The sequence below is a fragment of the Ixodes scapularis genome, unplaced genomic scaffold (assembly GCF_016920785.2).
Source record: "Ixodes scapularis isolate PalLabHiFi unplaced genomic scaffold, ASM1692078v2 PGA_scaffold2__306_contigs__length_199485367, whole genome shotgun sequence".
Taxonomy (NCBI): Eukaryota; Metazoa; Arthropoda; class Arachnida; order Ixodida; family Ixodidae; genus Ixodes; species Ixodes scapularis.
In genome coordinates, this window is record NW_024609857.1 from 49,498,346 (window position 1) to 49,526,303 (window position 27,958).

Below are 27,958 nucleotides of genomic sequence, written 5' to 3' on the forward strand. Positions count from 1 at the left end.
GTTGCCTTTGGGAGCATAATTGGTCGTCACGGAACAGGCCGTAGATGAAACCTCGACGCCCACGGATGACGTCGCCACAGAGCGAGAAAGACCATGGCTTTGCTTAGAAGCGGCGTGATCCGTCTCGGCCGCGTCGTTCGCCACGATGACTTGTGGGAGTGTGGAGTCTCCGACGCGGAGCCCCTGCTGCTCATCAGGCTGCGGTTGAATGACGTGTCCCAGTCCTTAGACAGCCCGCTCTGCCTCCTCTGTTTCCATGGTCAAGGGCGAAAGGTCGTCCGCCACGGCTCCACCGGTGACGCCGGCGTAAGTCTTGACACACTCGTCCCCGTAGTGACCAAAACGATAGCACACCGAACACTTTGGTGAGGGGCAGTTTCGTCTTATGTGCCCGGTGCGCTTACAACGAAGGCAGACGGGCGCGCGTCCGGGGATCACGATGAGGACGTTGCCTCCCTGAAGCCTCAACTGGTGTGGCATGCTGTCGGGCGTGACACCGTTCTTTAGTGGCATGCGTACGATGCGCGTCGTCGATTCGATGGCCTGGAATCCCTCGACAAGCCAATTTTCGCGAGATACTTCGCCCACTTTCCCATATGGTTCGAAGATCTTGCTCACCGCTTCGTCGGGGATGTGGTAGGGGACCCAGTGAACCCGAAGGCGCACCTCGGTGGAGCAAGGTTCATGACGACACACCGTAGGTTCTTGATGGTCAGCTCCCTCAAGTTCACCAGGTGCTCCCTGGCCTGTTGCGTCCGAAGGGTAGCCAGCCACACAAGATTCATCTGATATGCGCCCAACGAGACGATATCAGACAAAACAGCGTTGCGCTTCAGTTCCTGGCGAAAGTCTTCAATCCGGTATGGACGCCGCTTGAGGTCGCAATGCAGCAGGTCAGAGTTGACACAGCTTTCAGCGGGAGATACTGGTGGCAGTACGGTCCTGTATTCTTCCGTAGAAAGTACGGTGGCAGAAGACATACTATACGGCCGTCAAGGGCCGTTATCGCCGCTCCGGAGGAGCTAGTCATTCTGCGACCGTCTCTATCGGCAGCCAGAAACAGAATCTACGCTACACTCCAACGTTGCATGCCGCCGCTCAACGTCTATACCGGAGAGGGCGCTGCGGTCAAATGCATATATAATCGCGTTAAACTTTGAATGCATGGACTCAACATTTATAGACGAGAGGGCGCTGCGGTCAAATGCTCAACTGCGTATTCACGTTTGCAATTCCGCCTTCAGGGCGCCGCCATCTTGGTCGGCTCGGGCGCGCTTAAGCGCGGCCATAATCCGATTACGACGCCTTAGCAATGCTTCGTAAACGTATTATGACTCGTCCGAGCGCACCCCAGCCGAGCAAGATGGCGCCGCCCTGAAGCCGGACTCTTCCTGACATGAACCGTTGACTTAAGCGTTGGAGATGCGTTCCCACGGCCTCTAGCGGATCCAAGCTGATCCGCTAGAAGAACCACTGGCTATGCATTTCACCGACCATAAAGCAGTAATAATGAAGTCGAAACGCAACCCGGAACTCAGCACTAGCTGTGAGCAATAAAAAATATCGGCACCATCAGCACTACCTATGAACAATAAAATCAGTATCATCAGCACCACCAGAGCTTCGCCCCAATCAACATCATTCACCACGTGGAGATGCGGCCTTTTCTTTTTTTCTTAGAAACCTTCGCACGTATCGTAGTGCAGGAACGTCGTAAAGGCATAATCACGAAGCTCCAAGAACAACCCCAATGCCAAGAGTGCTGTGAAGCGCAAAAACCTTGTTTTATGCGCAGCCCCTCTCTTCACAAGAACCTGGGCTTGAGATTATTATTTCACATTTTTATCGCAGGGGGCTAGGATTTAGGACACTGGTCTATAGGCAACCTGCATTGCTGTTTGGTCTGGTGCTATCTAGCGACTGAAGCAAGAAACATCGGGTATGCCTGGGAGTGGCAGCTGCATTGTTCAAACGTGAGCTATTACTCTGATGGCTCCTCTATAAGCTAGTGTCTGAAGCAAGAAATACTGGGTCGGCCAGGAAGCCGTGATCACATAACACTCAAGTACGGCGGAAGCCGCGGCCTGGTGGGCCAATCGGAACGTGACTATGTATCACCGGAATCAGGGTCGGATCCAGACCTCCATTTTAGGAGGGGCGGTTCGTCGGTGTAAAACGGCGGGGGGGGGGGGGGGGGGGAGTGTTTGTATTTTTTGTGGAGTTATCGTTTTTACTAAACTCTGATAACCTAATATAGATCTTGAGAGCTTTTGTATCGGTTTACCTGTCGGGGATGAACTCCAATATGTGTGCGTTGCATTCGTATACGTAGCGGATATCGAAGTCGTCGGCACGCATTCTGGGGCTTATCGTTCACCCTTTGCCAATTTACACCGAGGCTATAGAGTACAACCTTGGGCTCTCACTCTACTGGCGCCGCCTTGCTGTTACCCGGCAGGCTATACTGTCACAAAAAATAAGCAGCGAAAAAAAGGAAAAAAAATCTCGACGCTGAAAATTTAATGCAACCGTTCTCGCACAAACACAAGGGGCCCATATGTATAGCAAAGGTAATTCTGAGCAATCACAAAACCAAAATCGAGCAGTTAATAAAGGTTTACCAAATTCTTTGTAATTTACAGAACATGATGGCGAAGGATGCTAGGCCGCTTTATCTTACAGTGTGGTCCAAAGGCAGCAGCGGCATATCCTCGTGGTGATGAGAAGGCGTCAGTCCGAACTCGTCGTTGCGTCACTCGGAGAAATGACATCACCCACAAACACGCAAACGTACTCGCCGAACCTGGAAACGAACTTGAATACCTTTGCGCCTATGCGTAGTGAAAATATGAAGGCTTCTGGGAGTTTTTGATGTCCCGTGCAACGAAACTATTGACCTAATAACGAATTGCATCGGATGCCACCTCGACATGCAACGCAGAAAGCAACACGGACTTCATCGCATCCGTGAGCGACCATCGACACGGGCGTCTCGATGGAGCGAAATTTCACGAAATGAGGGAAACTTCGCCAAAAACAGGGAACTATTAGGCGTCCAATGAAAGAGAGAAAAACATGAAACGCCCGTTACGTCTGCGCTACAGGCGGTCGCCCTCTGTCCGGAGGCTCTATTCCCAAACGTCTTTCGTCTCCTCAAGATCTTAGCAATTTGCGCGTAACAACGGCGGAAGCTGAGCGCTCGTTCTTGAAGGCAGCGTGTCTGGTTTGCCAACAAACTGAACGTTTATTCGACGCTGTCGATTCCTTTTATCGGCTTGGACGATCTTAATAGATCGGCCGTGGAAAGTTCATGCAAAAAAAAACTAAAATGCTTCGTCAGCCGCAGGAGCCGCAGTGCAGTTGCAGCCTGTGCAGCGTCACTCGCTCCTCAACAGTTCTCTTTACTACGACGGTTGAAAACATACCTGGGGCCCTAATCTGGACACTTGGCGAGAAATTCAGGGAAAAATCTGACGGGCGTGATTGGCCAACGAAGCACTTGACCTTGGCGCCGGCCAAACAGAGGCGCGGGATTTCTCGCCGACTTTTTCGCCAAGCGTCCAGATTAGGACCCCTGAGAGCGTCCACTTCCATTGAGTGACTGCTCGGTCTAGTACTCTTGAATGTTCAACGCGACATTGAAGTTCAAGCGGTGGACATCCTGGATATTCTTTGGCGTGAACGCAGACGGCTGCATCTTAATATGTAGGCGCTTGACATAAATGAAACGATCACGAGAGCCTGTAAATTGCTTTCTGAAATAACGAGTCACAGTTACTTTTTGATTCGCGGTAATTTCTAGTAGAGCGCACGTCATTGATGAGTACACCGTGTGTACGCGAGCGCAGCGTCACCCGTTGCTTACAGTTCAATTGTTTTTACAATCCATTTAATATTTCTTACATCACTGACATTGTTTTATATTATCACCATGCGTGCGTTTTGTTATGTCTACTTTAGTTTGATTTGACTACTTATTTCAGTGAGGATGGTTTGTTATACTTTGCCTTGAAATTGCCATCCTTTCCCCCACAAATATTTTTAAATATCCGTTCTCTATATTGCCGCGCGCAGGGTCACGAACTTGTAGAAGGTTCTTATTTATTCTTGCTGCGGACATACCTTCTACCGTTTATCCCCGCTTCTGTTGTTCTAGAAAGTGCGCGTTCATTCTCGCCCCGAGCGCGCTACGCTCGAACCTTCTCCGCCGAATCTTCGAGATAGTGACTCACTCTAGATAAGAGGCCACCCGCAACCTTGCCGAGTCAGTTTCGCCTCAGCGTTCGATCTCGCTGCTTCGCCGCCTTCGACGCCCGCGACGCTCTGTTGTTATCTTTCTATTTCCTTTTATTTTCGGGCACAAGTTCGCCCCATTAAACGTTCAGTTTACTCGGTCGTTCGCCGCCTCGTCACTTGTCATCCGTGACATTCTGGTGGAGGTGCGGGGTACCGCATGTACGTGCAGCGCAGCCCTCCGAGTTCCCGCACAAGTCCGAACCCAAGCTCCCGAGGACCCAACGAAGACCAGATTGAGACTCGATCAAGTCGCCGCACCCAAGGGCTACACCCGGAATACGGACTTCTACCACCCAGGACCAGGCAGCCGACGATGGCCAACCAGTCGCAGACGCAGGCCGCTTCTGCTGTCATCTACCTGCCCGTCGCACCACGGACGGCTGCTCCGTTCCACGGCGAACTCCACGAAGACGTCGAAGATTAGATCGACCAATTCGAACGCGTCGCCCGCCACAATGGCTGGACCAACGAGCAACGGCTGCAAAACGTGTATTTCTCGCTCGGGGGGACTGCCAGGTGCTGGTACGAAAACCACGAGTCTTCATTGACATCCTGGGACATTTTCAAGAGCCAGCTGAAGGCGACATTTGTGAACCAGCACCGCCGAGAGAGAGCCGAAGACTTAATTACTGCGTACCAGGACTCAAGGCCCCAACGAGAGCATCACCGGCTTCGTGGAAGACGTTCTGCGCCTGAGCGCCCGCGCCGACCCTCAGGCTACAGAAGAGAAGAAGGTTAGAATTCTCATGCGGGGCGTGAAAGAAAACATCTTCGGCGGCCTTGATCGTAGCCCTCCGACAACTGTCGAAGGTTTTGTCACCGAGGCGACTAACATCGAGCGTGCCCTGCAAGCCCGAGCCAGTCACTACCATCGACCACCCGGCCTCGCTGCCCTTGCGCCGTCTAGCTTCAACCTCGGCTCCAGTCTCCCAGACATTCGCGAGGTAATTCGAGACGTCGTCCGAGAAGAGCTCAGGAAGCTCCAGCCTGCTGCCAACCAACCGGCTTCGCTGTCAATAGCCGAAGTTGTCCGCGAAGAAGTTCAGCGGGCAATCCAACCGGAGGCTCCTGCTACCGTAGCAGCACCAGGGGAGCCCGCTGTGAGCTACGCCGCAATGCTCCGCCGAGCACCATCAGCACCACGTCCGTACATGGCTCCTCCCCGACGTGTGCTTCCAGAGCCGCAGCATTCCCGACGTCAGGAAGATCGGGCGCACGTTCGTGCAGAACAAGTTGCGCCAAAGAAGACCGACGTGTGGAGGACGGCTAATCGACGCCCGTTGTGCTACCACTGCGGGGAAGCCGACCATATCTACCGACGATGCCCCTACCGCCAGCTAGGTCTACGAGGGTTCGCGCCCAACGACCCTCGACCACGTCTTGGAGAGCGACCTCGGGACATCGAGGACTACCTCCGCCGCTCTTCATTTCCTGAGTCGTCTCCCCGCCGAGTATTCCGTTCGCCATCTCCCCGACGCTCGCCATCGCCCTTCCGCCGGTCTCGCCGAGACAGCCTGTCACCCATCGCGTCCCGTCGGGAAAACTAGGCGCGGCAATGCCGGGAGGTGGTGTTGCCGAAGACGAACGATGCCAAGATCCTCCAAGATCGTCGGAGCTCTCCCACTCTAACGCCACAACGCCCCGAAACGACGTTTCTGTAACAGTGTCGAATAACCTCAGCGTTATCATCGACGGCCACGACGCGACAGCACTCGTCGACACCGGAGCGGATTACTCCGTTTTGAGTGGGAGACTCTCTCGTCGCCTTCGGAAAGTTAATGACGTCGTGGGATGGACCACAGATACAAACCGCCGGCGGACACCTCATCACGCCTGTCGGCAGGTGCACTGCTCGCGTTGAGATCCACGGTGAAACCTGCCCTGTCAAGTTCGTCGTTCTGCAAGATTGTTCGAGAGACGTCATTCTCGGAATGGACTTTTTGTGTGAATACGGCGCCATCATCGACCTTGGGGAGTACAAGCTGACGCTTCGGAAACCTGTTCCCTCGGAAGATGATCCCAAAGCTACGTTAGCTGCAGTGCGAGTCCTTACCAGCCACGTAAACCTGCCGCCGCTGTCCAGTGTCTTTGTCACCGTCGGGACCGACGAAGCCACCTGCGGGATAGCACTGTTGGAAGGAAGCGTCCAACTTCTCCTTGGACGAGGGATTGGTATTGCAAGAGGCGTAACCGAGCTTTACGACGGGCGTACCGTAGCCCTTGTCACCAACTTCCGGCAAGAGTCGCAGCACCTTACAAAGGGTACAGCTGTGGGCTACGTCGAGGAAATTCAGGACTCGGCCGCCATCGCCGTGATCTCAGAAGACGCCTCTCCGACGCACCACAAGGGAACCAGGCCATCAAAGCTCGACATCGACCCATCCCTCCCAGCCCCACAACGACGACAGCTGATTGACGTTCTCGCTGAGTTCAGTGAGTGCTTCGCCACATCGTCAAGGCTACGCCAAACAGCGGTTGCGAAGCATCGAATTGTTACTGACGATGACGTGTCCCCTATTCATCAGTCGCCGTACCGAGTTTCGGTGAAGGAGAGGGAAACCATCCAGAAACAAGTTCAAGAAATGCTTGACGACGATATTATCCAGCCTTCAAGCAGTCCGTAGGCCTCTCCAGTCGTGCTGGTGAAGAAGAAGGACGGAACCTTTAGGTTCTGCGTGGACTACAGGCGGCTGAACGCTGTTACAAAGAAAGACGTCTATCCGCTTCCCCGCATAGATGACACCCTAGACCGTTTACGCCACACCCGATACTTTTCGTCGATGGACTTGAAGAGTGGCTACTGGCAAATTGAGGTCGATGAACGGGACCGCGAGAAGACTGCCTTTGTCACACCCGGTGGACTTTACGAGTTCAAGGTGATGCCCTTCGGACTCTGTACGGCGCCGGCGACTTTCCAGCGGGTCATGGATACCGTACTAACGGGACTGAAGTGGCAGAGCTGCCTCGTTTACCTGGATGAAGTCGTCGTTTTTTCGCACGACTTCGACGAGCACTTGAAACGGCTTAGGGCCGTGCTCCAAGCCATCAAGACCGCAGGGCTCACACTCAAGCCAACGAAGTGCCGCTTCGCCTACGGCGAACTTAAGTTCCTTGGTCATGTCGTTAGTAGCGAAGGAGTACGCCCTGACCCCGCGAAGACATCCGCCGTAGCCGAATTCCCTCGACCATCGGACAAGAAGGCCATCCGCAGATTCCTGGGGCTGTGCACGTACTACAGACGCTTCGTTCAAGATTTCGCAAAAATCTCGGCGCCCCTCACACATCTTACGAAAGACACCGTGAAGTTTCACTGGGCGGAAGAACAAGAACGGGCGTTCAACGAACTGAAACAAAGACTTCAAACACCTCCGATCCTCGGACATTTCGACCAGCACGCCGAAACCGAAATTCACACGGACGCAAGTAACTCCGGACTTGGTGCGGTATTGGTACAGCTACAGGAAGGCACGGAGCGAGTCATTGCCTACGCAAGTCGGACACTGTCAAAGGCGGAGAAAAATTACTCCACGACGGAAAAAGAATGTCTCGCGGTTGTATGGGCGATCACAAAGTTTCGTCCGTACATATACGGGAACCCGTTCCGGGTGGTCACAGACCACCACTCGCTCTGTTGGCTTGCAAACCTCAAAGACCCTTCAGGACGCCTGGCTCAATGGAGTCTTCGACTGCAAGAATTTGACATGACCGTAGTCTACAAGTCAGGACGGAAACATAGCGACGCCGACTGCTTGTCCAGAGCCCCCGTCGAAACGTCAGACTGTACCGACGTGGATGACGACGAGTGTTCCCTAGGTGCCGTGGACACCAACGACATGGCAGGACTTCAACGAGACGATCCGGAGCTCCGCGCCCTGATTGAGCATCTAGAAGGACGAGGAAGTACCGTTCCTCGTGTCTTTTCACGAGTCCTGCCGACCTTCGCTATTCGAACTTTACTTTATAAGAAAAATTTTGGAAACGGCAATTCGCCGTGGCTTCTGGTAGTCCCCACCAGCCTTCGATAAGAGATTTTTCAAGCCTGCCACGACGATCCAACTTCAGGACACCTCGGTTACAGCCGAACACTAGCCCGAATACGTGAAAAATACTACTGGCCCAAGCTGCCGAAGACCGTCCATCTCTACACGCGATCGTGCCATGAGTGCCAGCGACGCAAGAAACCGCCGTCAAAGCCAGCAGGTCGCCTTCAGCCGATTCCCCCTCCAACCAAACCGTTCCAGCAAATTGGAATGGATTTACTGGGCCCTTTTCCACCGTCGACCTATGGGAAACCGCTGGATAATCGTCGCCACAGATTATCTTACGCGTTACGCCGAGACGAAAGCCCTTCCGTCGGGGACTGCTGTCGAAGTCGCGAAGTTCTTCATCGTGTCCATCGTCCTCCGGAATGGCGCCCCCGAAGTCCTGATCACAGACCGAGGGTCATCGTTCATGGCGCAGTTGACCCAGGAGATACTTCGTCTAAGCCAGACAGACCACCGTCGGACAACTGCATACCATCCGCAGACAAACGGGTTGACGGAGCGGCTCAACAAAACCATCGCCGACATGACCTCCATGTACGTCGACGTGGAGCACAAAACATGGGACGAGGCATTGCCGTACGTCACATTTGCCTACAATACGGCCGTACAAGAGACCACAAGAGTGACGCCCTTCCAGCTGGTGTATGGCCGGAAGGTGACGACTATGCTAGAGTCTATGTTGCCGCACGATCCAGTCGACGACGGAAGCGATGACGCCCAGGTGGTTGCTCAACGGGCAGAAGAGGTCCGCCAGCTAGCAAGACCACGAATTCAAGACCCAGCAACATGTCTACGCCGGCCGGTACAATCTTCGCCGGCGTGCCGCCCACTATCAACCCGGAGACCAGGTATGGGTGTGGACACCAATACGGCGCGGCGGTCTCAGCGAGAAGCTTCTCAAGCGCTACTTTGGACCCTACAAGGTGCTTCGCCGTCTCGGGGACTTAAACTATGAGGTGCTTCCCGACGGAACTCGACCATCAAGACGACGTCAACCGCGACCCGAAGTAGTCCACGTCGTGCGCCTCAAGCCATATTACGAACGATAGAACTTCGGACTCTCGTCAAACCGTGAACTGTGTCTCGCGATTCTACTGTCCTTTTGTTGTGAATTTGGTGTTTTCGGTTTGTGCTGCATCGGGACGATGCGCTTTTAAAGGGGGGGATAACGCCGCGCGCAGGGTCACGAACTTGTAGAAGATTCTTATTTATTCTTGCTGCGGACATACCTTCTATCGTTTATCCCCGCTTCTGTTGTTCTAGAAAGTGCGCGTTCATTCTCGCCCCGAGCGCGCTACGCTCGAACCTTCTCCGCCGAATCTTCGAGATAGTGACTCACTCTAGATAAGAGGCCACCCGCAACCTTGCCGAGTCAGTTTCGCCTCAGCGTTCGATCTCGCTGCTTCGCCGCCCTCGACGCCCGCGACGCTCTGTTGTTATCCTTCTATTTCCTTTTATTTTCGGGCACAAGTTCGCCCCATTAAACGTTCAGTTTACTCGGTCGTTCGCCGCCTCGTCACTTGTCATCCGTGACAATATATCTTGAGATCAAGTTCCGCATCCCATCAAAGAACCATCAATGAAGATATATATTGACTATTTTATTTATTTGAGCATTTTCTACCCCACAATAATTCCTCCCGAGAGCATATAAGCTGGAGATAGTTCGCGCTCCCCCTTTGCTCCGTGCCCCGTGGAAGACCGACTGCGTGAGCAGGGTATACCGAGCGAGCCCACCGGCAGGGGGGGGGGGGGGGGGGGGGTTCGACCCCCGAACTCCCCCTTCCCCCTTGCCTACGCCAGTGCATGCAAGGGTGCATAAAAGACGCCCAAATAGCAAAATTATTGGGATTGTTTTGTCTACCTTCATCGAATATCCTTTCACTGTTTAAGTCATCAATCTAAATTAAGCTACGTTCTTGAATGTAAACATCTTCTACAAAGATCTTTATGGCTGGATGGAATGACTAAATGAAAAAAAAAATCTTCAACCACAAAACCGTAAAAAGTCTCGACGTTTCGAAGCCTACTTGGCTCCTTCTTCAGAAGTGGCTATAGGTTGTGTGGGACAATCACAGTTTCAGCCTCTTTTTCTTTGTAAATGAGAAAGCATTATTTCCTCATTAAGTAGGCGTTGTTTTGGTCAGTTTTCTTGTAACGTGACGTAGACCTTGCGCGTACACAGACATTAATGCACCTAGGGATCTGTTGATGTTTCCTGGCGTCTGTTGGATGTGCCAAGATTTGAAGAGAATCCTTTTTCGGAAATTTGGCTCCGGTGTCAATCACATGCGCATGAGAGGAGTCAATTGGATGGTCACGCGCCTTGCAGTGTTCAGCAACTGCGCTGCGTCCGCGTTTACTCTCTGTTACTTTCGCGTTTACCTTCTGTTAGCGTGTTAAAATGTACACAGTGATGTGATTGGCCTAAGCCGTTTTGGAGCACCTTTTGGAGCAACCAAAAGAGTGTTTTGGAGCAGCAAAGTGGCTTTTAAAACAACTAAAACAGTGTTTCGGAGCAGCAAAAGTGGCCTTTGGAGCAGATATTCTTAGAAAAATAAAAATATTTGTTTCAAGTGCTGGACAAACGAAGGACACTTTGCTTGCCGCAATAAACAAATTATAGTCAATTTAGACCACCTGGGAGTCTAACATGTAACTGAAACGCCAATGACATGACATATTTTGCGATGGTTCAGTTCAATGATACGTATATATGTACCCGCTATAGGCGAAAAAGAATCAAAGTGCACATATTAAAATTTATTTGAAAATGACCACCTGAGTAGTAAATAGGACAACTATAGGTTGACTAGGGATAAAATAAATGAAAGCAGTCTCCAACTGACAAAACACGTAACTACTGCAGTACAATGCGAAATTGTCACGCGAGCGGAGATGGCTGCTCGATCGAAACCATGTCACTCCGCTCCGCCGCCAACTGGCTCCCAAAACTGTACACAAAATGTAACTGTCCAGCATACGACAAAAACAGTCCAGCGGCATGTGCCTGCCAGGCCGGCAGGCGAGGTACAAGCGAAACGCACAGAAAAAACAAAGAACTTGAGCAGATCCATGCAAGACATCGCGAACCAGGGTTGACCAGGGTCAAAAAGTTCTTGGAGCGCTTTGTACAACGACTCAACTCGAAACAAGCAAGCGCGCTGTGTAGGTTCAGCGTGCAGACATTGCCTTCTTTGATTTAGCTCACTTCTCTTCACCAACTTTCTTACGCGGCAGACTTTTCACGTAGCTGGGTCCCTCTCGAAAGATAGCCCGCCGAGAGAAACCTAGGTAATCATTACTTTGACACAGCAGTCTTTGAGCTAGAAGAATTTTCGTAGTTGTTGTTGTTGAAAAACTTTACTGAGTTTAAAGATTTAGGAAAGGGAAGGGGAGAAAGGGGAAGAAAAAGGAGAGAGTGGTTGTGTGCCCCTATTCCGGGGCTCCAAGTGCGGAGTGAACTCGGAGTGCTCGGGCCACGAGCAGCCTCTGCTCGCTAGCCGTCGCGTACTTGAGTCCCGCTTCCCACTCCTCGAGTTTGGGCTCCTCGACTGGAGCCAGTCCTGGGAGGTTCTTGCATGCCCAGACAACGTGATAAACGTCCACCCAGGGCTCACCACAGAAGGGACAGTCCGCCGTGGCGTACCGCTCTGGGTACCACAGATGTAGCTGGATCGGTGTGACGAACGTGTCCGTCTGAAGTCGTCTCCACGTGAACTCTTCTTCTTTGCTGAGACCTTTGGCCGGCCCAGGATATTCTGCCCTATGTGTTCGTAGAGCCTTTAAGGCCTCACTGTAAGTGAGCGCACTGTCCAGATCCCTCTGGGGCAGAACGGAGTCCCGGTATAACGCACCTCGGGCCGCAGCATTCGCCGCCTCGTTTCCGACTTGCCCCATATGGCCGGGGGTCCAGATCAGATGTACTCCCTCTACTGCGGTTTTGCGGAGGAGCCTTAAAGCTGGTTGACCCACGACCCCTCGCGCAAAGTTTTGACAAGCTCTTTGTGAATCCGAAATTATCGTCGCACGAGGATTGCAAAGCACCGCCAATGCTATGGCCGCCTCCTCCACTTGTTCAACCGTCTGCGCTCGTATGGAGGCGACGCGTCTGATCTGCCCTTGCGGACTGGCCACCGCTATTGCAGCCACCCCCAGCGCCGGACCGGCCCCATCCACGTACAGGGTTCCCTCTCTGCTGTCCCAGGAACGCGCTAGGGCCACCGCTCGCGCTTGTCTCCGTTCCGCATTCCTATCCGGGTGCATGTTGCCGGGGATTCTACTGATCGTGAATCTCTGCCGGGTCCCAGCCGGCAGCTCTTCCCCCGCGTCTCCGGGCCCGTGAGAACCGCCGGGTACTGCCATTCCCAGTTTGTCCAGAAGCCACGCTCCATTCACTGTGGAAGAGAGTCGCTTCCGCTGAGACACTAGTTGAGCTTCATGAAGTTCTTCTATGGTGTTATGCACCCCAAGTTTAAGCAGTTTCTCGGTCGCCGTACGCTCCGGTAGCCCCAGCGCGTTTTTGTACGCTCTCCTTATCAGTACGTTTAGCTTTTGCATCTCCGCCTTGTTCAAGTTCAGGTACGGAGTGCCGTACGTCAGTCTGGCAATAATGAAGGCCTGGACCAACTGTATGGCCTCTTTCTCCTTTATACCGTGTCTACGGTTCCTAATTCGCCTCATCATACCGCACACCTGCGTGGTCATGGCGTCCAGTCTGTCGATTGTCGACTTGTTCCCCCTCCCCTGTTGTAGAAGCTGGCCCAGAATCCGAACCTCCGCTGGTTTTGGGACCCGGACCCGATCTATCACCACGTCAATGTGATCGACTAGCTTATCGCGAGGGTTTCGGATGACAAGAAGCTCAGATTTCTCCGGGGCGCACTTAAGCCCGCATCTGATAACGTACTCTCCGACGATATCCGCCGCCGCCTGAAGCTTCTTTTCTATATCCGCGTCACCGCCCTCCCTGCACCACAGGGTGATGTCATCCGCGTAGATGGCATGCTCCACGTTCGGAACCGCCCTCAGCGCTTCTGGTAGACCCCGCAGCGCAAGGTTGAACAGCAACGGGGAAAGTACTGCCCCTTGCGGCGTACCCCTAGCTGGAACCCAGTCTGTATGTCCCAGATTGCATACTTCCCAACGTCAACGTGGCTGTCCTGTCCGTCAAGAAACTGCGGACATATTCGAAGGTTCTTCTCCCGCAGTTAAGTGTGCTGAGACCCCTAAATATGCTTTCGTGCGAAACATTATCAAACGCGCCTTTCAAGTCTAAAGCTAGAAGGCATCTCGTTTGGCCGCTCCTCGAATTCTCCAGTATATCCTTATATATCCACAAGAGTATGTCCTGCGTCGATGTGTGAGGTCTGAACCCGAACTGCGTGTTCGGAAGGAGTTGTTCCTTGTATAGATACTTCATAACCCTGGAGTTTATGACTCGTTCGAACGCCTTGCCCAGGCAAGATGTAAGCGAAATCGGCCGCAGATTTTCTAGCTTGAGCTCCTTTTTGGGTTTTGGAATGAAGCGAATGTCAGCAACCTTCCAACTATCTGGAGTAAGCCCGCGCTCCCAGAAATGTTCGTTGAAATGGCGTACCAGCTCTTTCAGGTCCCCTTCTCCTAAGTTGTAGAGGAGTTTCGCTGTGAGGGAGTCCGGTCCGGGTGCTGCGCCCTTCCTCATAACCCCGAGCTCATACTCCAACTCCGCGACAGTAATTGGCCTGTCTAATTCAGGGTTTTCCTGCCCTTCATACTCCACGATTTCTCCTGTGGATTCCAAACACAAATACCTTTCCGCCAGCCGATCCATGATCTGCTTGCGGTCCCCGGGTAACTTATGTATCAGTTCCGCTAAACGGCCGCCCGTCACCGCCTTTGCCCTACTCGGATCGATTAAGGCCCTAAGCATCCTCCATGCCTGAGCCGTGCCTAGGCTTCCCCGTATAGAGTCACACAGGCCATACCAGTTCTTCCTAGCCAAATCCACCGCATAGTCCTCGGCCAGCTTTGTGAGTGCTTGAATCCTCTTAATCAGCTTCTTGTTGTAGCGCTGTTTCTTCCATCTCCTGGTCAGCCCGCGTCGTGCTTCCCAAAGATGAAGCAGACGCGTGTCCACTGCTGGGGTCTTCTCTGAGAGTTCAACTTCAGCCACGAACGGCTTGACACTGGCGATCACCTCCGAAGACAAATCCTCGATGTTTTCGATGCTAGCTGCACCTTTCCCTCTCTGTTTTCGCCATCGGTCCCAATCCGTTATTTTTGCCTTTCCCGTCTTTCTTGTGTATCCGGACTCGTGAATAGTCGTTTCGAGGATACAATGATCGCTACCGAGTTGCTCCATGAGGTTAGTCCACTCAGCGTTCGCCACGTTCTTGACAAGCGTCAGGTCCGGACAGGTGTCTCTGCATGAGCTCGTGCCCGTCCTGGTTGGCTGATCAACCTCGGTAAGCAATGTTAGGCGTTCCTGGTTGATGCTTTCCGCCAGCCTTGTGCCTTTCGGAAAAACGTACTTGTAACCCCATCCCGGGTGAGGGGCGTTGAAGTCTCCCGCAATAACCACAGGGTCCTTCCCCGCCTCCTTGACCACCTTCGCGATGAGCCGCCTGTAGTCCGTCTTATGGTTCTTTGGATTTCCATACACGTTCACCACATGTACACCCCGATCCCCTTTTTTCACTGGGATGATCACAATGTGACAGCACGACACCTCACAGCCATCCAAGTCTAGTCTCGTGGCTGCGTAGGTCTTGTGCACAAGCGTCGCGACGTATTGGTCGCCCTCAATTGTAGCATAGTCTGATCTTCACTGGTTTCTTGCCCGGCTCCTGCAGCAGTATCATCGCCGGGGGATTGGGTTCAAGCGACACCCTCAGGCTAAGGCTCGCCTGTTTCCGACCCATCCCCCTGCAGTTCCACTGCCACACTTTCAAACCTGGCTTCGCTGACTTGCGCATGATTCTGCGTCCGAAATTTCTGCGTCCCGTAGAGGCTCGCCCGTTTTTCTCCGCTTCGAGACGAACTGCCTGAAGAGGCTCTCTTGGTTTTGCTCAAGAGTCTTTCCTAATTTCTCCAGCTCGGTGACCCTGCATGTCAGCTGCATCAGTTGGCTGGTGAAGAATTCTTGAAGTCCCTGGATCGCCCGCTGAACGGTCGTCTCCACGATCGCTTGTACTTGCTCTGCCGAGACTCCCCCGGTTCTTTCTCTTTTGTTCCAAAGTTCCTCTATGGTCTTTTTGCAGTGGGTCACGTCCCTCCGCAGGTCTTGTATCGCTCCGTTGCTGCTCGCCCCTCCACCTTTGGGCTGGGATGTGCTCCTCGACTCCTGATCCCCGACCCTTGGGAGTTCCGGCCACTTGCGATTGCCTGGATCAGTGAAGATCCCTTCTATAGAGGTGCTTCGCTTGCTCTTTTTTCGCTTGCCCTTTTGCCGGCGCCGCTTGGATGTAGTCATATCTCGAAACGCGCTTCTCCCACAGCTGGCGGACCGGCTGCGCGAGCGGGTGCGCGAGTCTGACACGCTCCGTCCCGACTCTCTCGAAAGCCACCGCACGTGCTGCGCGCCGTCGCGACATCTCCCCCGACTCCGTCTAGGCTCCCTGCTTTTAGTCTCCTTGTAGAACTTCTCCGGGCAGTGTCTGTCGTAGGTCTTGTGGGCCCCCCCGCACAAGGCACACTTCGGCACACACTCATGGTCCTCACCGACCTCAGTGGCCCTGCACGCCGAGCACGCAAATCCCTCCGGCTTGCTGCATACATCGGTCCGATGGCCCACTTCACCACAGTTCAGACAAGCCGCCCTAGTCTTCTTATAGATAAAGCAGGGAGTCTCAAGCCAATTGAAGCTCACCGTGAACGGTACCTTCTTCCCCGCAAATACGATTACCGCAGACTGTGACTTCCCTAGCCTCCTTGCTTCTAGAACTTCGTATCCCACAGCTCTGGTTTTCTGTCGAATCTGTTCGTTAGTCAGGTCAGGCCGGACACCGTGTATGACGCCGCGGCACGCATCTTCGCTCGGGGAGATATGATACGCTTTGACGTCTAGCACGCCGACAGGAAAATTCAGTTTCTTGATACCTGCGACGGCTTCCGCTTCGCTCCATTCGTCCGTACAAACCATGATTGTATTCTGTGCTTCCAGCAGCCTTACGACCGTCTTCTCGTCCAATCCTCTCGGCAGGGAGCTCTGGACCGCTTCCCCGATCAGGCTCCTGTACCGCTTCAGGTCCACCGCGACCCGATGAGGTTTGATAATGACCTTGTGCTTGTAGACTCTGAGACTGGGCAACCTCAGAGTTTTCCTCGACTTGAAATTCTCCACCGTTGTTCCCCCGGCTTCATCTCGAACGTGTTTCTCGAGGCCTTGTGTCTCCCTCTTACTCTTTTTCTTCTGCATCAGTACTTGCACCCAGCCGTTGCCGGGTCCTCCGTCCTCCAGGTCCCCCAAAGTGGCATCCTTGATTCCATCATCCCGGAGTGGCCGCTGCGCCGGGTTGATAAATCCATGCGCCACCTCGTCTGGGTTATAGCCGATCACTCGACCGGTATCTGGAGTTTCTTGGGCCCTTGTATCCACCCTCCAGCCTTCAGCCCCCACCAGGACGGCGACCGCCACGCGATAGGCCTAGCTAGGCGGCCGCTCCGAGAAGCTCGGTGCGGCGCGCCCTGCGGCGCGGAGCCTAACGAGTGTTAACAGGCCCTCCGTGGGCCAGAATCGTGACAATGTCCTTGAAATGAGAAAGATTCGGCTCACCGGCATGAAAGTGGTATCGAGCGAAACCGGAACGTTAGCTCTGTCTTCTCCAACACTTTTCACCGCACAGAAAAGGAATTTTCCAAGAAAAAGGACGATTTTCTGCGGAGCCCATAAAACATGCGTCCGCTCTCAGCACGTGCGTGCACGCGCTCCCCTCGTAGTAGTGTATTAAACTAGAACAGGAATGTTGATGAACATGCGGCAGTCCTTACGTTTGAGTTTAAAAAGCGTCATATGAGCAGCGACATGGAGACAGATACACCCGCTGTCGCGCGACCACGGCGACTGGCAGGCAAGGACCAAAGAGTTTTCCCATGGCCGTTGCTTTCAGGAGCGAGTGCTTCAGCCCACAAAGTAACTCCCGCGCGCAAAAACGTGGTTTCAATTCATTGCATGACGATATGGCTGACACCCCAGCACGTTAGCGTCGGAACATCCGCACATGCCCGCGCCTCTTATATATATATATTAAAAAAAGAAAAGAAAAAAACGAGAGGGCGACGAGGGCGCGGAACGAGACATGGCGGGAAAAACCATGCAAGACCGGACGCACGGTACTTTGTGTCGGGCGGCCGCTTGCGCCACCTAGCCCACGCGTGCTCAATTACGGTACTCAGTTTAGTTTCGGTATAGAAAGGCGACCAAAATTAGTCCTTTGGCGCAGGCTTGGCGCAGATTGGTTGGTTGGTTGGTTGGTTGGTTGGTTGGTTGTATTGTTTGCCAGACGTGACATTTGCCTCACTCACGGTGGGCACGTTTCACGGGCCTGGGTTATTGTAGGTTGATGAGGGTGAATGCGGGGAAAGGAAAGGGAAAATATGGTGATGAAGGGGTCCGAGGATGACGAGAGAAGCGTTAGAAAAATAATGACTACACACGTTTCGCGGGCGAAAAAAAAATGATTAGGGCCGTTAAGACGAACTGTGACATATGTTCAATCAATGCAGTACACGACAGAACCCCATAGCGCGCACCAGCAAGCACAAAATAAATAATGAGAGTACTTATATCGACCTAACTATACTTCGTTTCACCCCACGTGCGAGCGAAGGCAAAGCTGGAAGCGCGAGCACGAAAGCTCCGCGCGCTCAGGCTTTGCTTGAGCGCGCGAGCTGGGGAGAAGCGCTAAAAGCGCTGGTCTCGCGCTCTCAGCCCCGGCCCCGCCCGCAGATAAGGCGAAACGAAGTATAGGCTACCGTTCTAAAGTTTCTTACACGTCACAGTCACAGTCTTGAGAGTAGTTCGCACGCGCCCAAAAAACAAAACACAAATTTTCTCAGCCGTATGCACGTGGAAGTTGGTCCCTTCGGAAATAATGTAGCTTCGAGAGTGAAAGGAATGTCTAGCCCTCTCAGGCATGCAGTTCAAGAATTCAATTCGTTCGGATGCGTAGTGTTCGCACTTAAAAAAATATGTGTTCAATTGTCTCTTGCTGCTCACAGTATTGGCAATTAGGGCTGGCCGCCTTTCCAATCCGGTACAAGTTAACGTTTGTATAAGCGGAATCTGATCTAAGACGGTGAAGAAGGGAAGCAAACTTGCGTGTTAAGCCCCGCGTACATGCCGGGGAAGGCGGGTCATGCGCTGCAATTCTTGAAACCGGATGTCTATGCTGTATCCAGGATTGGATTGCTATTTTTGAGTCAATCTGTGTAGGAAGCTGTAAAGTAGCAGTACGTGAAAGCAGAGCGTTGGAAGCCAGTTGGTCCGCCTTTTCATTGCCAAGAATGCCGACATGTGAAGGTATTCATTGCACTCGAATGTTGCAGCCTCGGAGAACAAGTAGACGTCCCAAGCTAAATATCTAACGAGTCATGTTGGCATTAACGCCTCGGCCACTTCGAATGCTTCGCACTGCACACTGGGAGTCCGTTGCGAGCAGCCAGTTTTCTGGTGGCCTTTTTAAGATATAAAGAAGAGCTGCGTGAATTCCACAAAGCTCGGCCGTAGTCGATGAAACAGCGTGATCAAGCCGTCCTGACCAAGAGTGGTGTTCTGATGGGATATGGTATGCCGCAGACGCGGAATCGTTAATGAGGTTAACAGAGCCATCAGTGAATATGATCTTAAATGAAGCGTGGCGGGACGCCAGGACGTCTTCCGTCAAGGCGCGGCTGACCAGCGAGGAATGCTGTGATTTTCCATGAAAGTCAGGGATGTCATCATATACGGTGAATGGATGCTCACTCCACGGTGAATCGGCTGGAGAACGCTGAACAGCTGGTGTAGATCCGAGCGCCTCTATCAAAGTGTTGCAGTGTCTCCTATAATGAGAACAATGCCGCCGTTGGATATCCTCGTAAAGAGAACCACCGCTGCTCGACTGGGCGAGTCGAACTAGATGGCGAAGAGCCCGTTCCTTAGCGTGTGAAGATACTGGCATTTCCTGGGCCTCAATCCACGTTGCCTCTATTCGAGAGTAAGAGGGGAGTCCTAGGGCCATCCTTAGTCCAGAGCGATGACGTCGTTCCAGCTGATCCCATAGAGAGCGAGCAGGGGGCAAGTACGGAGCAACATAAAGAATCCGAGACAGGTTCAGCGCTCGATGCACGTGAGTTAGGGCTCGAGGAGTTTGTCCCCAATCAAGGCCACGAAGCCTACGAATGAGGGAGGTTGTCATCGTGCTCTGCCCTACAAGAGTAGTTACGTGGCGACGCCAGCAGAGCCGCGAGTTGAGATCAACGCCCAGATAACGGTAGTTTCGCACACGTGGCAATCGGATCCCAGATAAAGTTAAACGTGGAAACCCGTGGCGAAGAGGACGGCTGGAACATGCGAGCACAGCCGTCTTTTCTGCCGAGATGGATAGGCCGAGGTCTTCCAGCATGTTTGCAACTCGTTTAAGGCAGGTTTGCATAAAAGGGCGAAGTATACGGCGATCGGAATGGGAAGCCCACAAACAAATGTCGTCAGCATAAATTATCATACCACTAGGATGAGGTGATGAGTCCATGCACAGTGGTAGCGTTGCCATTACGACGTTGAAGAGTGTCGGGCTTAGACAGCTACCTTGAGGTAGTCCCCGCAGCAGTGGGCGAACAGCACCTTGAAACGTTCCCAGGCGGACACTGATAGTCCTGCCGTTTAGGAAGTCTTCGAAATATCTTAACATCCTTCCCGTTACGCCAAGATGTCTCAAGCACGCAAGAACAACATCATGGGGAACAGAGTCAAATGCGCGTTCCACGTCTAAAAATACTGCCAAGCCTGTATGTCCCTGGGAACGGGCGTCTTCCAATGCTGACGTGAGAGTCGCAATGCAGTCAGCGGTACAACGTTCGCTTCTGAATCCTGCGAGCTCATGGGGGAAGAGCTTCAGTATCGTCGAGGAACCACTGAAGGCGTGTAAGGACCAGGCGCTCTAAAAGCTTGCCAACGCATGATGTCAAAGATATCGGGCGATAGGATGACAACTCCGAGGAGGGCTTGCCGCGTTCTAAAAGGGTGTTATTAATGCGTGTTTCCATTCTTGAGGGATCACACCCGAAGACCAAACTGAATTTAGACGTTCGAGTAAGGAGCTGCGTGACTGATAGCTGAGATTTCGTAATGCTTGATATGTTATGTGATCAGGCCCGGGAGCGCTGTGACGCTTGCGTCTTCGAAGAGCAGCTTCCAGTTCTGACATGGTGAGGGGGTGGTTCAGATTCTGCGGACTTCGCGATGGGCCAGTCAGCGATAGGGGCCGCGATGACCTTACAGAGCGTGGAGCAACGACAAAGCGTATCGCAAATTCATCGGCAAGTTGACATAACGCCAAGCCAGTTTTTAAACTAAGAGCAACGAACACGTCTCGAGGTGTCGGAGATCCACTCATACCTCTGAGCACTTTATAGGTCTTCGGCTTCGGTGTACATGGGGTCAGCGACGAGCAGAACTGGCGAAATTGTCTGCGACGAAGTACTCGAGTGTGCCGGCGTAAGGCTGACGTTATACGGCGACACTCCACCCAATCGGCGATCTTGCCAGAGCGGAGCGCACGGCGCTGGGCACGACGGCGAGCTGCCCGAAGAAATTTCAAGTCCGGGCTAGGTTGCGATACTCTGAGTGTGATTTTTGTTGCAGATTGGACGAGGCAGCTTGGAATGGCTTTTAGGATATCCTCTGACGGATCGAGAGAAAGAAGACTTTTCCGGAACAGGTCCCAATTGGTTACATGGTACAGACGACGCGGCAAGCGGCCCACCCTGGGTATACTCATCAAAACTGGGAGATGATCGCTTCCGCGCGTGTCCACGTCCAGCGACCAATATACGTCAAGATCGGGCGAGGCGAAACTAAGGTCGAGGACGCTAGGCTTCCCGCGATGGCCGAAAAATGTTGGAGAGCCATCATTTAAGAGCACCAAGTCTGTAGATTCAATGGCGTCTGCAAGGGATGTGCCCCGCGGCGTCGTGCGTTCACTACCCCACAAAGGGTGATGCGCGTTAAAGTCTCCACATAAAAGCAGAGAACCGGGAAACTGTCGACGTAAAATTTGAATGCTCTTCGCATCGAAGCGACCCGCAGGAGATATATACACGGATACAATAGTCATCCTAAAAGAACCAAATATGACAATGCAAGCCCCGAACTCTGCTGTTTCGGTACACAGATGTGACACATCTTCTGCAGCTTGTTGAATGGTGGAGTGAACAAAAACCGATGCTCGCGACAGGCTGTTTGGGTCAGATACGGTACTTCCATAATGAACATATGGCTGAATTCAAGATCCAGGTGGGAGCCGGCCTTCCGAGATTGCAAGTATAGGCACTGGCGTAGAGGCAAGATAATATTGCAACTCAGGTAGTTTAGAGGCGATGCTGCGGGCGTTCCATTGTAAAATAGAGGGACAGACTGCCATATAGATAATGCTAAGCATGATAAGGACCTTCATCGCAGGAAGCTTTCGATTAAAGGTTCTATCAGTTCAATGAAATGCAGTAACTTGTCTGCCCATGAGTACTTTATGAATGGTAAAAATTCTCGTACTGCAATGAATATCTGGCGAACGATGCTAGAGAACGAAGAGGAGCCGGAGAAGATTTGAGGCGGACGTGAATCTGCGATTTTCGGTGCGGTGTCTGGGAGTTCCTGTGCAGGCTTTGGTGAAGGCCGCATTTGCACCTGAGAAGCCGACGTTCTAGAGCTGCTGCACAGTACGTCTTTGAAGCTTCGTTTCTCGTTTTCGTTGACGGTGGACACGGGGACCGACGTGGTACCAGGTTCGATGTTTACTGCACTTGATGTCTCGGGGAGAGGTGAAGAGGTCGATTTATCAGCGCAATTTTGTTGCACCTGGCGTCGTCGCGAATGTCTTCACCTTCGTGGGTGTTCCGGGAAAGAGCCGACGACTTCTGGTGCAGCTTGTGCTTCTGGCACAGCCTCCGCATCAGTAGGCTTGTCAAATGCTGCTCGTGCTTGCGCAAACGGCACGTTGTTCTCGCAGCGATAGCGGCACACGGTGCGCTCGGCTTGCCAGAACGGGCATATGTGAGACGTTGCTTCATGCGACTTGTTGCAGTTTACACAGTGGAGGTCAGAGGCGTCACACTGCGCAGTTGCGTGAGGCTGCGCACAGCGGAGGCAAGCCAACTTCCTCTTGCAGCCAGCCGCAACGTGACCGAAGAGCCCGCATCGGTGGCATTGCAGAGGGTTCTTAACGTACAGGTCGACTTCATGCCGGACCAAGCCAACGTAGATGTGTTGGGGAAGTGTGGCAGATCCAAACTCAATGCGAACTGTGCTTGATTTTCCAAGCCGACGAACACAACGGATGCTTACACTTGACCGCAGCGATCCGACGATCTCAGTGTCTGAGAGAGCGATGTCAACGTTGCGCACGATGCCTACACTGGAAACTTTTCCACGGGGCTCAAACACTCGAACTTTCATGCCGCAAAGCGTGGTCAAGCCTAGAAGCACCCGCGTTGTCTGGCCATTCCGGGTGTCAACCGCGAGAAGATTTTTTCGCCTGTTGAATCGAGCCTCAATGACGCATGAGGGCACCAGTGTCTCCAGGGTGTTAGAGACGCGGACCGAATCAATGGAGTCGATGCTCACGTCTGGATCCAGTGGCGTGAACAGAACCACCAGACCAACTGTCGGCTCTGGGAGGGTGACAATGGTCGCGTCGCTGGAGCCAGAGTTGTGGCTGCTGCAGCGTCTCTTCTTTCTGGATGTCACTTCCTGGAAGGCACCTTCAGTGTCTTCAATCAGCGAGTCGGACAGGCTTACGGCGTCATCCTGCGCGGTCGGGTCGGGTGTTTCATCCATGGCAGTTGGAGGGGCGGTCGTGGTGTCCATACCTCGCCGGTTTAAAACCGGATCGAAGGGTCAGAAGGCCTTGGAGGGGACTATAGGGACCTCCCGATGACGTTGTGAAGCTACTTGCTGATATAAAGTCGACGTAAGCAAAATATTCAATGAAAATAGAGGAGACTAGAACACACGTCCGATGCGTAGCTTTGTCTTCGTCTTCTTCCGCAGATTACCCATATTTTGGAAAAATATAGCAGGATGTAGGGGGGGGGCAGGGTTAGCCCTTGGCGCAGTTTGGCGCAATTGGCGCAGCAATCACATCAATGTGTACACCAACAATCTTAGCAGTGTGTTGAAAGCAGATTCATAGTGTTTACACTCTCAGAAAAAAAGGAGCCAAAGGAGCAAAAAAGGGTTCTTTTCGCTAAAAAAGAACCGATTTCGGGGAAGATCCCTATGAAGCGTGCTTTCTCAACCAAAAGAACCCCTCGCAAAATGAAAAAAGAAATGCAGAGCTAGTTTCCGGCCTGGAAAGAGCGAAAAGGGTGCTTGTTGCAGCCAGGAAAGAGATAAAGCGATCTTTGGAAAAAGAAGGTCACTTAAGTCTTCTACCGGAAAGAGGGACACAATGACCAGGCTCGAAAGGGTTTGCACGCGAGAAATTGGGTGCGCCATTCAGTGGGAACAAAGCTGCCCGTGCGAGCTGTCAAACACCTTGAAAGCTTAGAGAGGTGGAATGCCGTAGTTATTTACCAAGTCGCGTGCAATTTGAGGCCGAGATAATCTTCGCCTCCGACCACAGATGAAACAGGCTTCGATGCCTTTGACTCCCGGGCCACCTGCTTCAGCGGTCTGAACACTGGCGTTCGTTTGCAAACGTAACTGCTCGCCGTGTTTTATTTAGTAAGAAATGTTAGTATAAAGCTACTCTTTGGTACTCATTTGTATAAACCAAACGGGTCATTGAATTAAAGTTTATTTGAAGAAATCTGTACCTGCGAAAATCGAATGTGTACATTATCCCCCCCCCCCCCCCCCCCCCCCCAAAAAAAAAAAAGAAACTGCATACAGATTTTTGAAGGCGCAAAACTTCGATGAATGAGCAACACACACAAAAAAAAAGTGCGTGTTTTGATGAATGAGTGATACGGGGATTAAGCGGCGTCGTGTTTTTTTAGTAACAAGAGCCATTTTTTAACTTCCTTTCGTGTTTAAACAATATTCGTATATCTGTGCGTATGAATGAAAAATAAATAAAACAGAAAAACTTTTTTTTTTTTTTTTTTTTAGTATAGAATGCACTTGTCCTAGCTTGTGGTCATTACACAGCCCGTCTCCCAATACGGCGCCTCTGATTGTTTCGCGGCACGCGCCAAGCCGCAAAAATAGAGTTGGGACCCATCCGCGAGTGGCATCAAAAATACTGCTGCGCGGAAGGTTAAAGTGATCTGTTGCAGTCATCTTTATCTTCAGAAATAAATCAACCTGCAAATGGTGGTTTTTCGATTTCAAGGAGCAGATATGTCTAGAAGGATACCCCGAATAATCCCATAGGCATATTCTATAAGTGCGTTTTGAGTGAAGGAAAACTAAACTTCGATATGTTGTGCGTTCAAATTTATGGGTAATAACGCAGTGTAAAAAATGAGTGCTCCGTCCGCCGGTGAACCCCGTCGCTACTTTGAGGTTGCCCACCAAAAGTTAGGAAAATGAGATGGCACGAGGAAAAAAAAAAAAACAGAAACGTGTTCGTTGCTGTTTTCATAGTTTTCGCGAGCAATATGGCATTGTAGGATGAAGAACAAAATATCCTCGGACGAAATGGCCCTGGACGAAACGGACCCGGACCAAAAGGTCCCAAGTGCAATCCCAGAGAGAATGGTTCCAAGTGATTTTCAGACACTCATCTTTTAATAAGGTGCTACTCTGAAGTTCTATTAAGTACATTCAATGCTCTTATAATGCAACTTTTGTAGAGACTATAAAAAAAGAAGCTCAATATAGACGCGACAATGTTGGAAAAACACACACACAGGGCAGGCACCTGTCTCGTGTGTGCTTTTCTTCGACTTTGTACCGTTTATTTTGCACTCTTTTTCATTATGCCGATCAACCAACTAGCCCAACAATCTATTTTACTGCTTGATACAACTCTTTCTGATCTCCCGCTCGAAGTTTTAAATTGATGCGGTACAGTTACATTTTGTGAACTTAAAGTTTTACTTTAAAGGAGTTCCCTCGTTAGTTCAACAGAGCTACAAGAAGACGTTTTGAATGAAGCCATACGTAGCACACATTTACAACTAGTCTCTTTGTGTAATGAAATGTTTATTTCACAAAAAAAAATGTATTGCATTATGCGAATATTTATCTTTTTATATGTTGGGATTGTGCCAATTAAAGCTAATAAGAATTAGGAGCAAGAAAAAATACGACAAAATTTATTTGGACCATTTCGACCGAGTTTACTATTCGAACAATTTTGTCCGGTGCCATTTTTCCGGTTCTCGGGCTGGTTCTGTGTATTTGATTCCCATTTTTAGTGTAAAAAAGATAAGCGCCGACTGCACGCCCAAGGATTTGCGTGACGTGGCGCTTAACTGAGCTAATACTTGTTCAGAAATGGCAATTGACGGTTCGAAGGTCGCTCCGATTGGAATAAAAATTATTTCTCAACGACATCTATTCGCTCTAATTACTTTATTATCACTTCTCTTTCCAGTTCCGAAATAGGCTCGATTATCATTCAATCTTATTTTCCAAGCCTCTATTTTGGCAAATTCCTATAAAAAACACGTCACTGACTGGCCACTGAATCATCGAATCTAGGTGCGTTGTCGTATTGCCGTCACAAAAGTCGCTCAGCCACCAAATAGGCCAAAACGCGTTGCTCAACACAATGTGTTGCTTGTTTCCGTTGACGGAAGGTGTCATACCGAATCGAGATTTTCGCTCTTGTTTATTTTGCGTTTCTTTTGGGCAAGAGAGTGATCTGCCAACAATTTTACCGGCGTTTGACGGACATGCTTGGTGATGTGACCGCCATGTTTCCTGGCAGACAGGGACGGAAAAGCGATGACATGTGCGTATTATCTTCGCCAGCGAACCATGGTTTGGACAGCTCAACGGCACCCCAGAAGATACGCCATAATGTGTTCAAAAGCGACGTTTCAGGGGCTAATCTGCTCACCACTAGGCTGACAGTTCGGTGGAATCGTCATGCTCGTTTGACCAGTGAACCTTCTGTCTTGCATCACGTGATCACAACCGCAGAGAAAGGTGTCAGGTGATAAAAACGGACCGTCAGGACACCGTCCACGCAAAGCGTGGACGGTGTCCTGACGGTGAGCGGCATCAGAACGACAGCAGAAGCTGTGTGCACATTGCTGGCAGTGATACCCGTCTCGCCTTAAAACTCTTTCAAATTTTGTTAGTTTTTTTTACTGCGAACTGAAGAATAAATTTTTGCGACCCCAATAAAGTATATGAATGGACATGATCTTTACTTTTCTGCTTGTCACCTAGTTAATTACGTGCAGGAATGAAGTGTGTTGACGCTGGCCAGACTGATGTTTGCCAACCTGTCGAAAAGGCCCAGTGCTAGTGATTAATGAACAATCTAAAGAGACTTTGGTTAATTGAAAAAAATCTCCTTGTGGAGCAAGAAATACAAGATACGATCTACTAAAAAATAACTTGGAATGTGAAGAAAAAACGATTTGTCATAAAAGAGGGTTAGTAGTACAAAATATGGTTTACTAAAATAACGCTAACATAATCTAAAGAACTCGGGATTTATTGAAAGAACCAAGAAGGGTTCCGAATAAAACATGAAATAGGGTTCATAAAGAAAAACCAAAAAGGGATCCGTAAAGAACCTCGAAATAAGGTTCATTAAGAGCACGAAGAAGGGTTCTGGTAAGAACCCGAATAGGGTTCATTAGGAAGAACCAATAAAGGATACGAAAAGAACCCTGAAATGGGGTACATTTAAGAGCACCAAAAAGGGTTCTGGAAAGAACCCGAAATAGGGTTCATTAAAAGCACCAAAAAAGGTCCCGGAAAGAACCCGAAACGGGGTTCATCAAGAGCACCATAAAGGGTTCGGGAAAGAACCCGAAATAGGGTTGATTAGGAAAAACCAAAAAAGGATCTTAGAAGAACCTCGAAATAGGGTTTGTTAAATAGAATCCAGAAGCGTTCTGAAAAGAACCAAAAAGAGGGTTCGTTAAGAAGAACCAATAAACGATCCGAAAAGAACCCCGAAATAGGGTTCATTAGAAAGTACCCTTTTTGTGGGTTCTTTTCTGCACCTGTAAGGGTGCCGCCCATTGGACAAGTTTAAGAACCCTAAAAGGTGCTAGTTGGCACGTTTTTTTTTTAGAGTGTACAGAGCTGAAATCGAACTACACAATTAATAAAGTGGCTAAAGCGAAAGTACAACGGTGATGTAAAGCACTCGCGCGATGCGACTACTCCGCGACAACTTTTCTTGGCAATGCAGTGGAAGGTACAGGCCCGCGTCCCCTCTCCCATTTTGAGTGTACGCAGGCTCTCTTCCTCCCCCATTTCCGAGGAGAGGAGGAGAGCCCGCGCACACTCAAAGGGACGCGGGCCT

The 27,958-nt window shown here is 51.3% G+C and overlaps 1 protein-coding gene across 1 annotated transcript in view; it reads left to right on the forward strand.

Moving 5' to 3' along the window:
• LOC8037016 (solute carrier organic anion transporter family member 74D) overlaps positions 1-27,958 on the forward strand; it is a 97,415-nt gene that overhangs the window by 9,508 nt on the left and 59,949 nt on the right. The window lies entirely within an intron of this gene.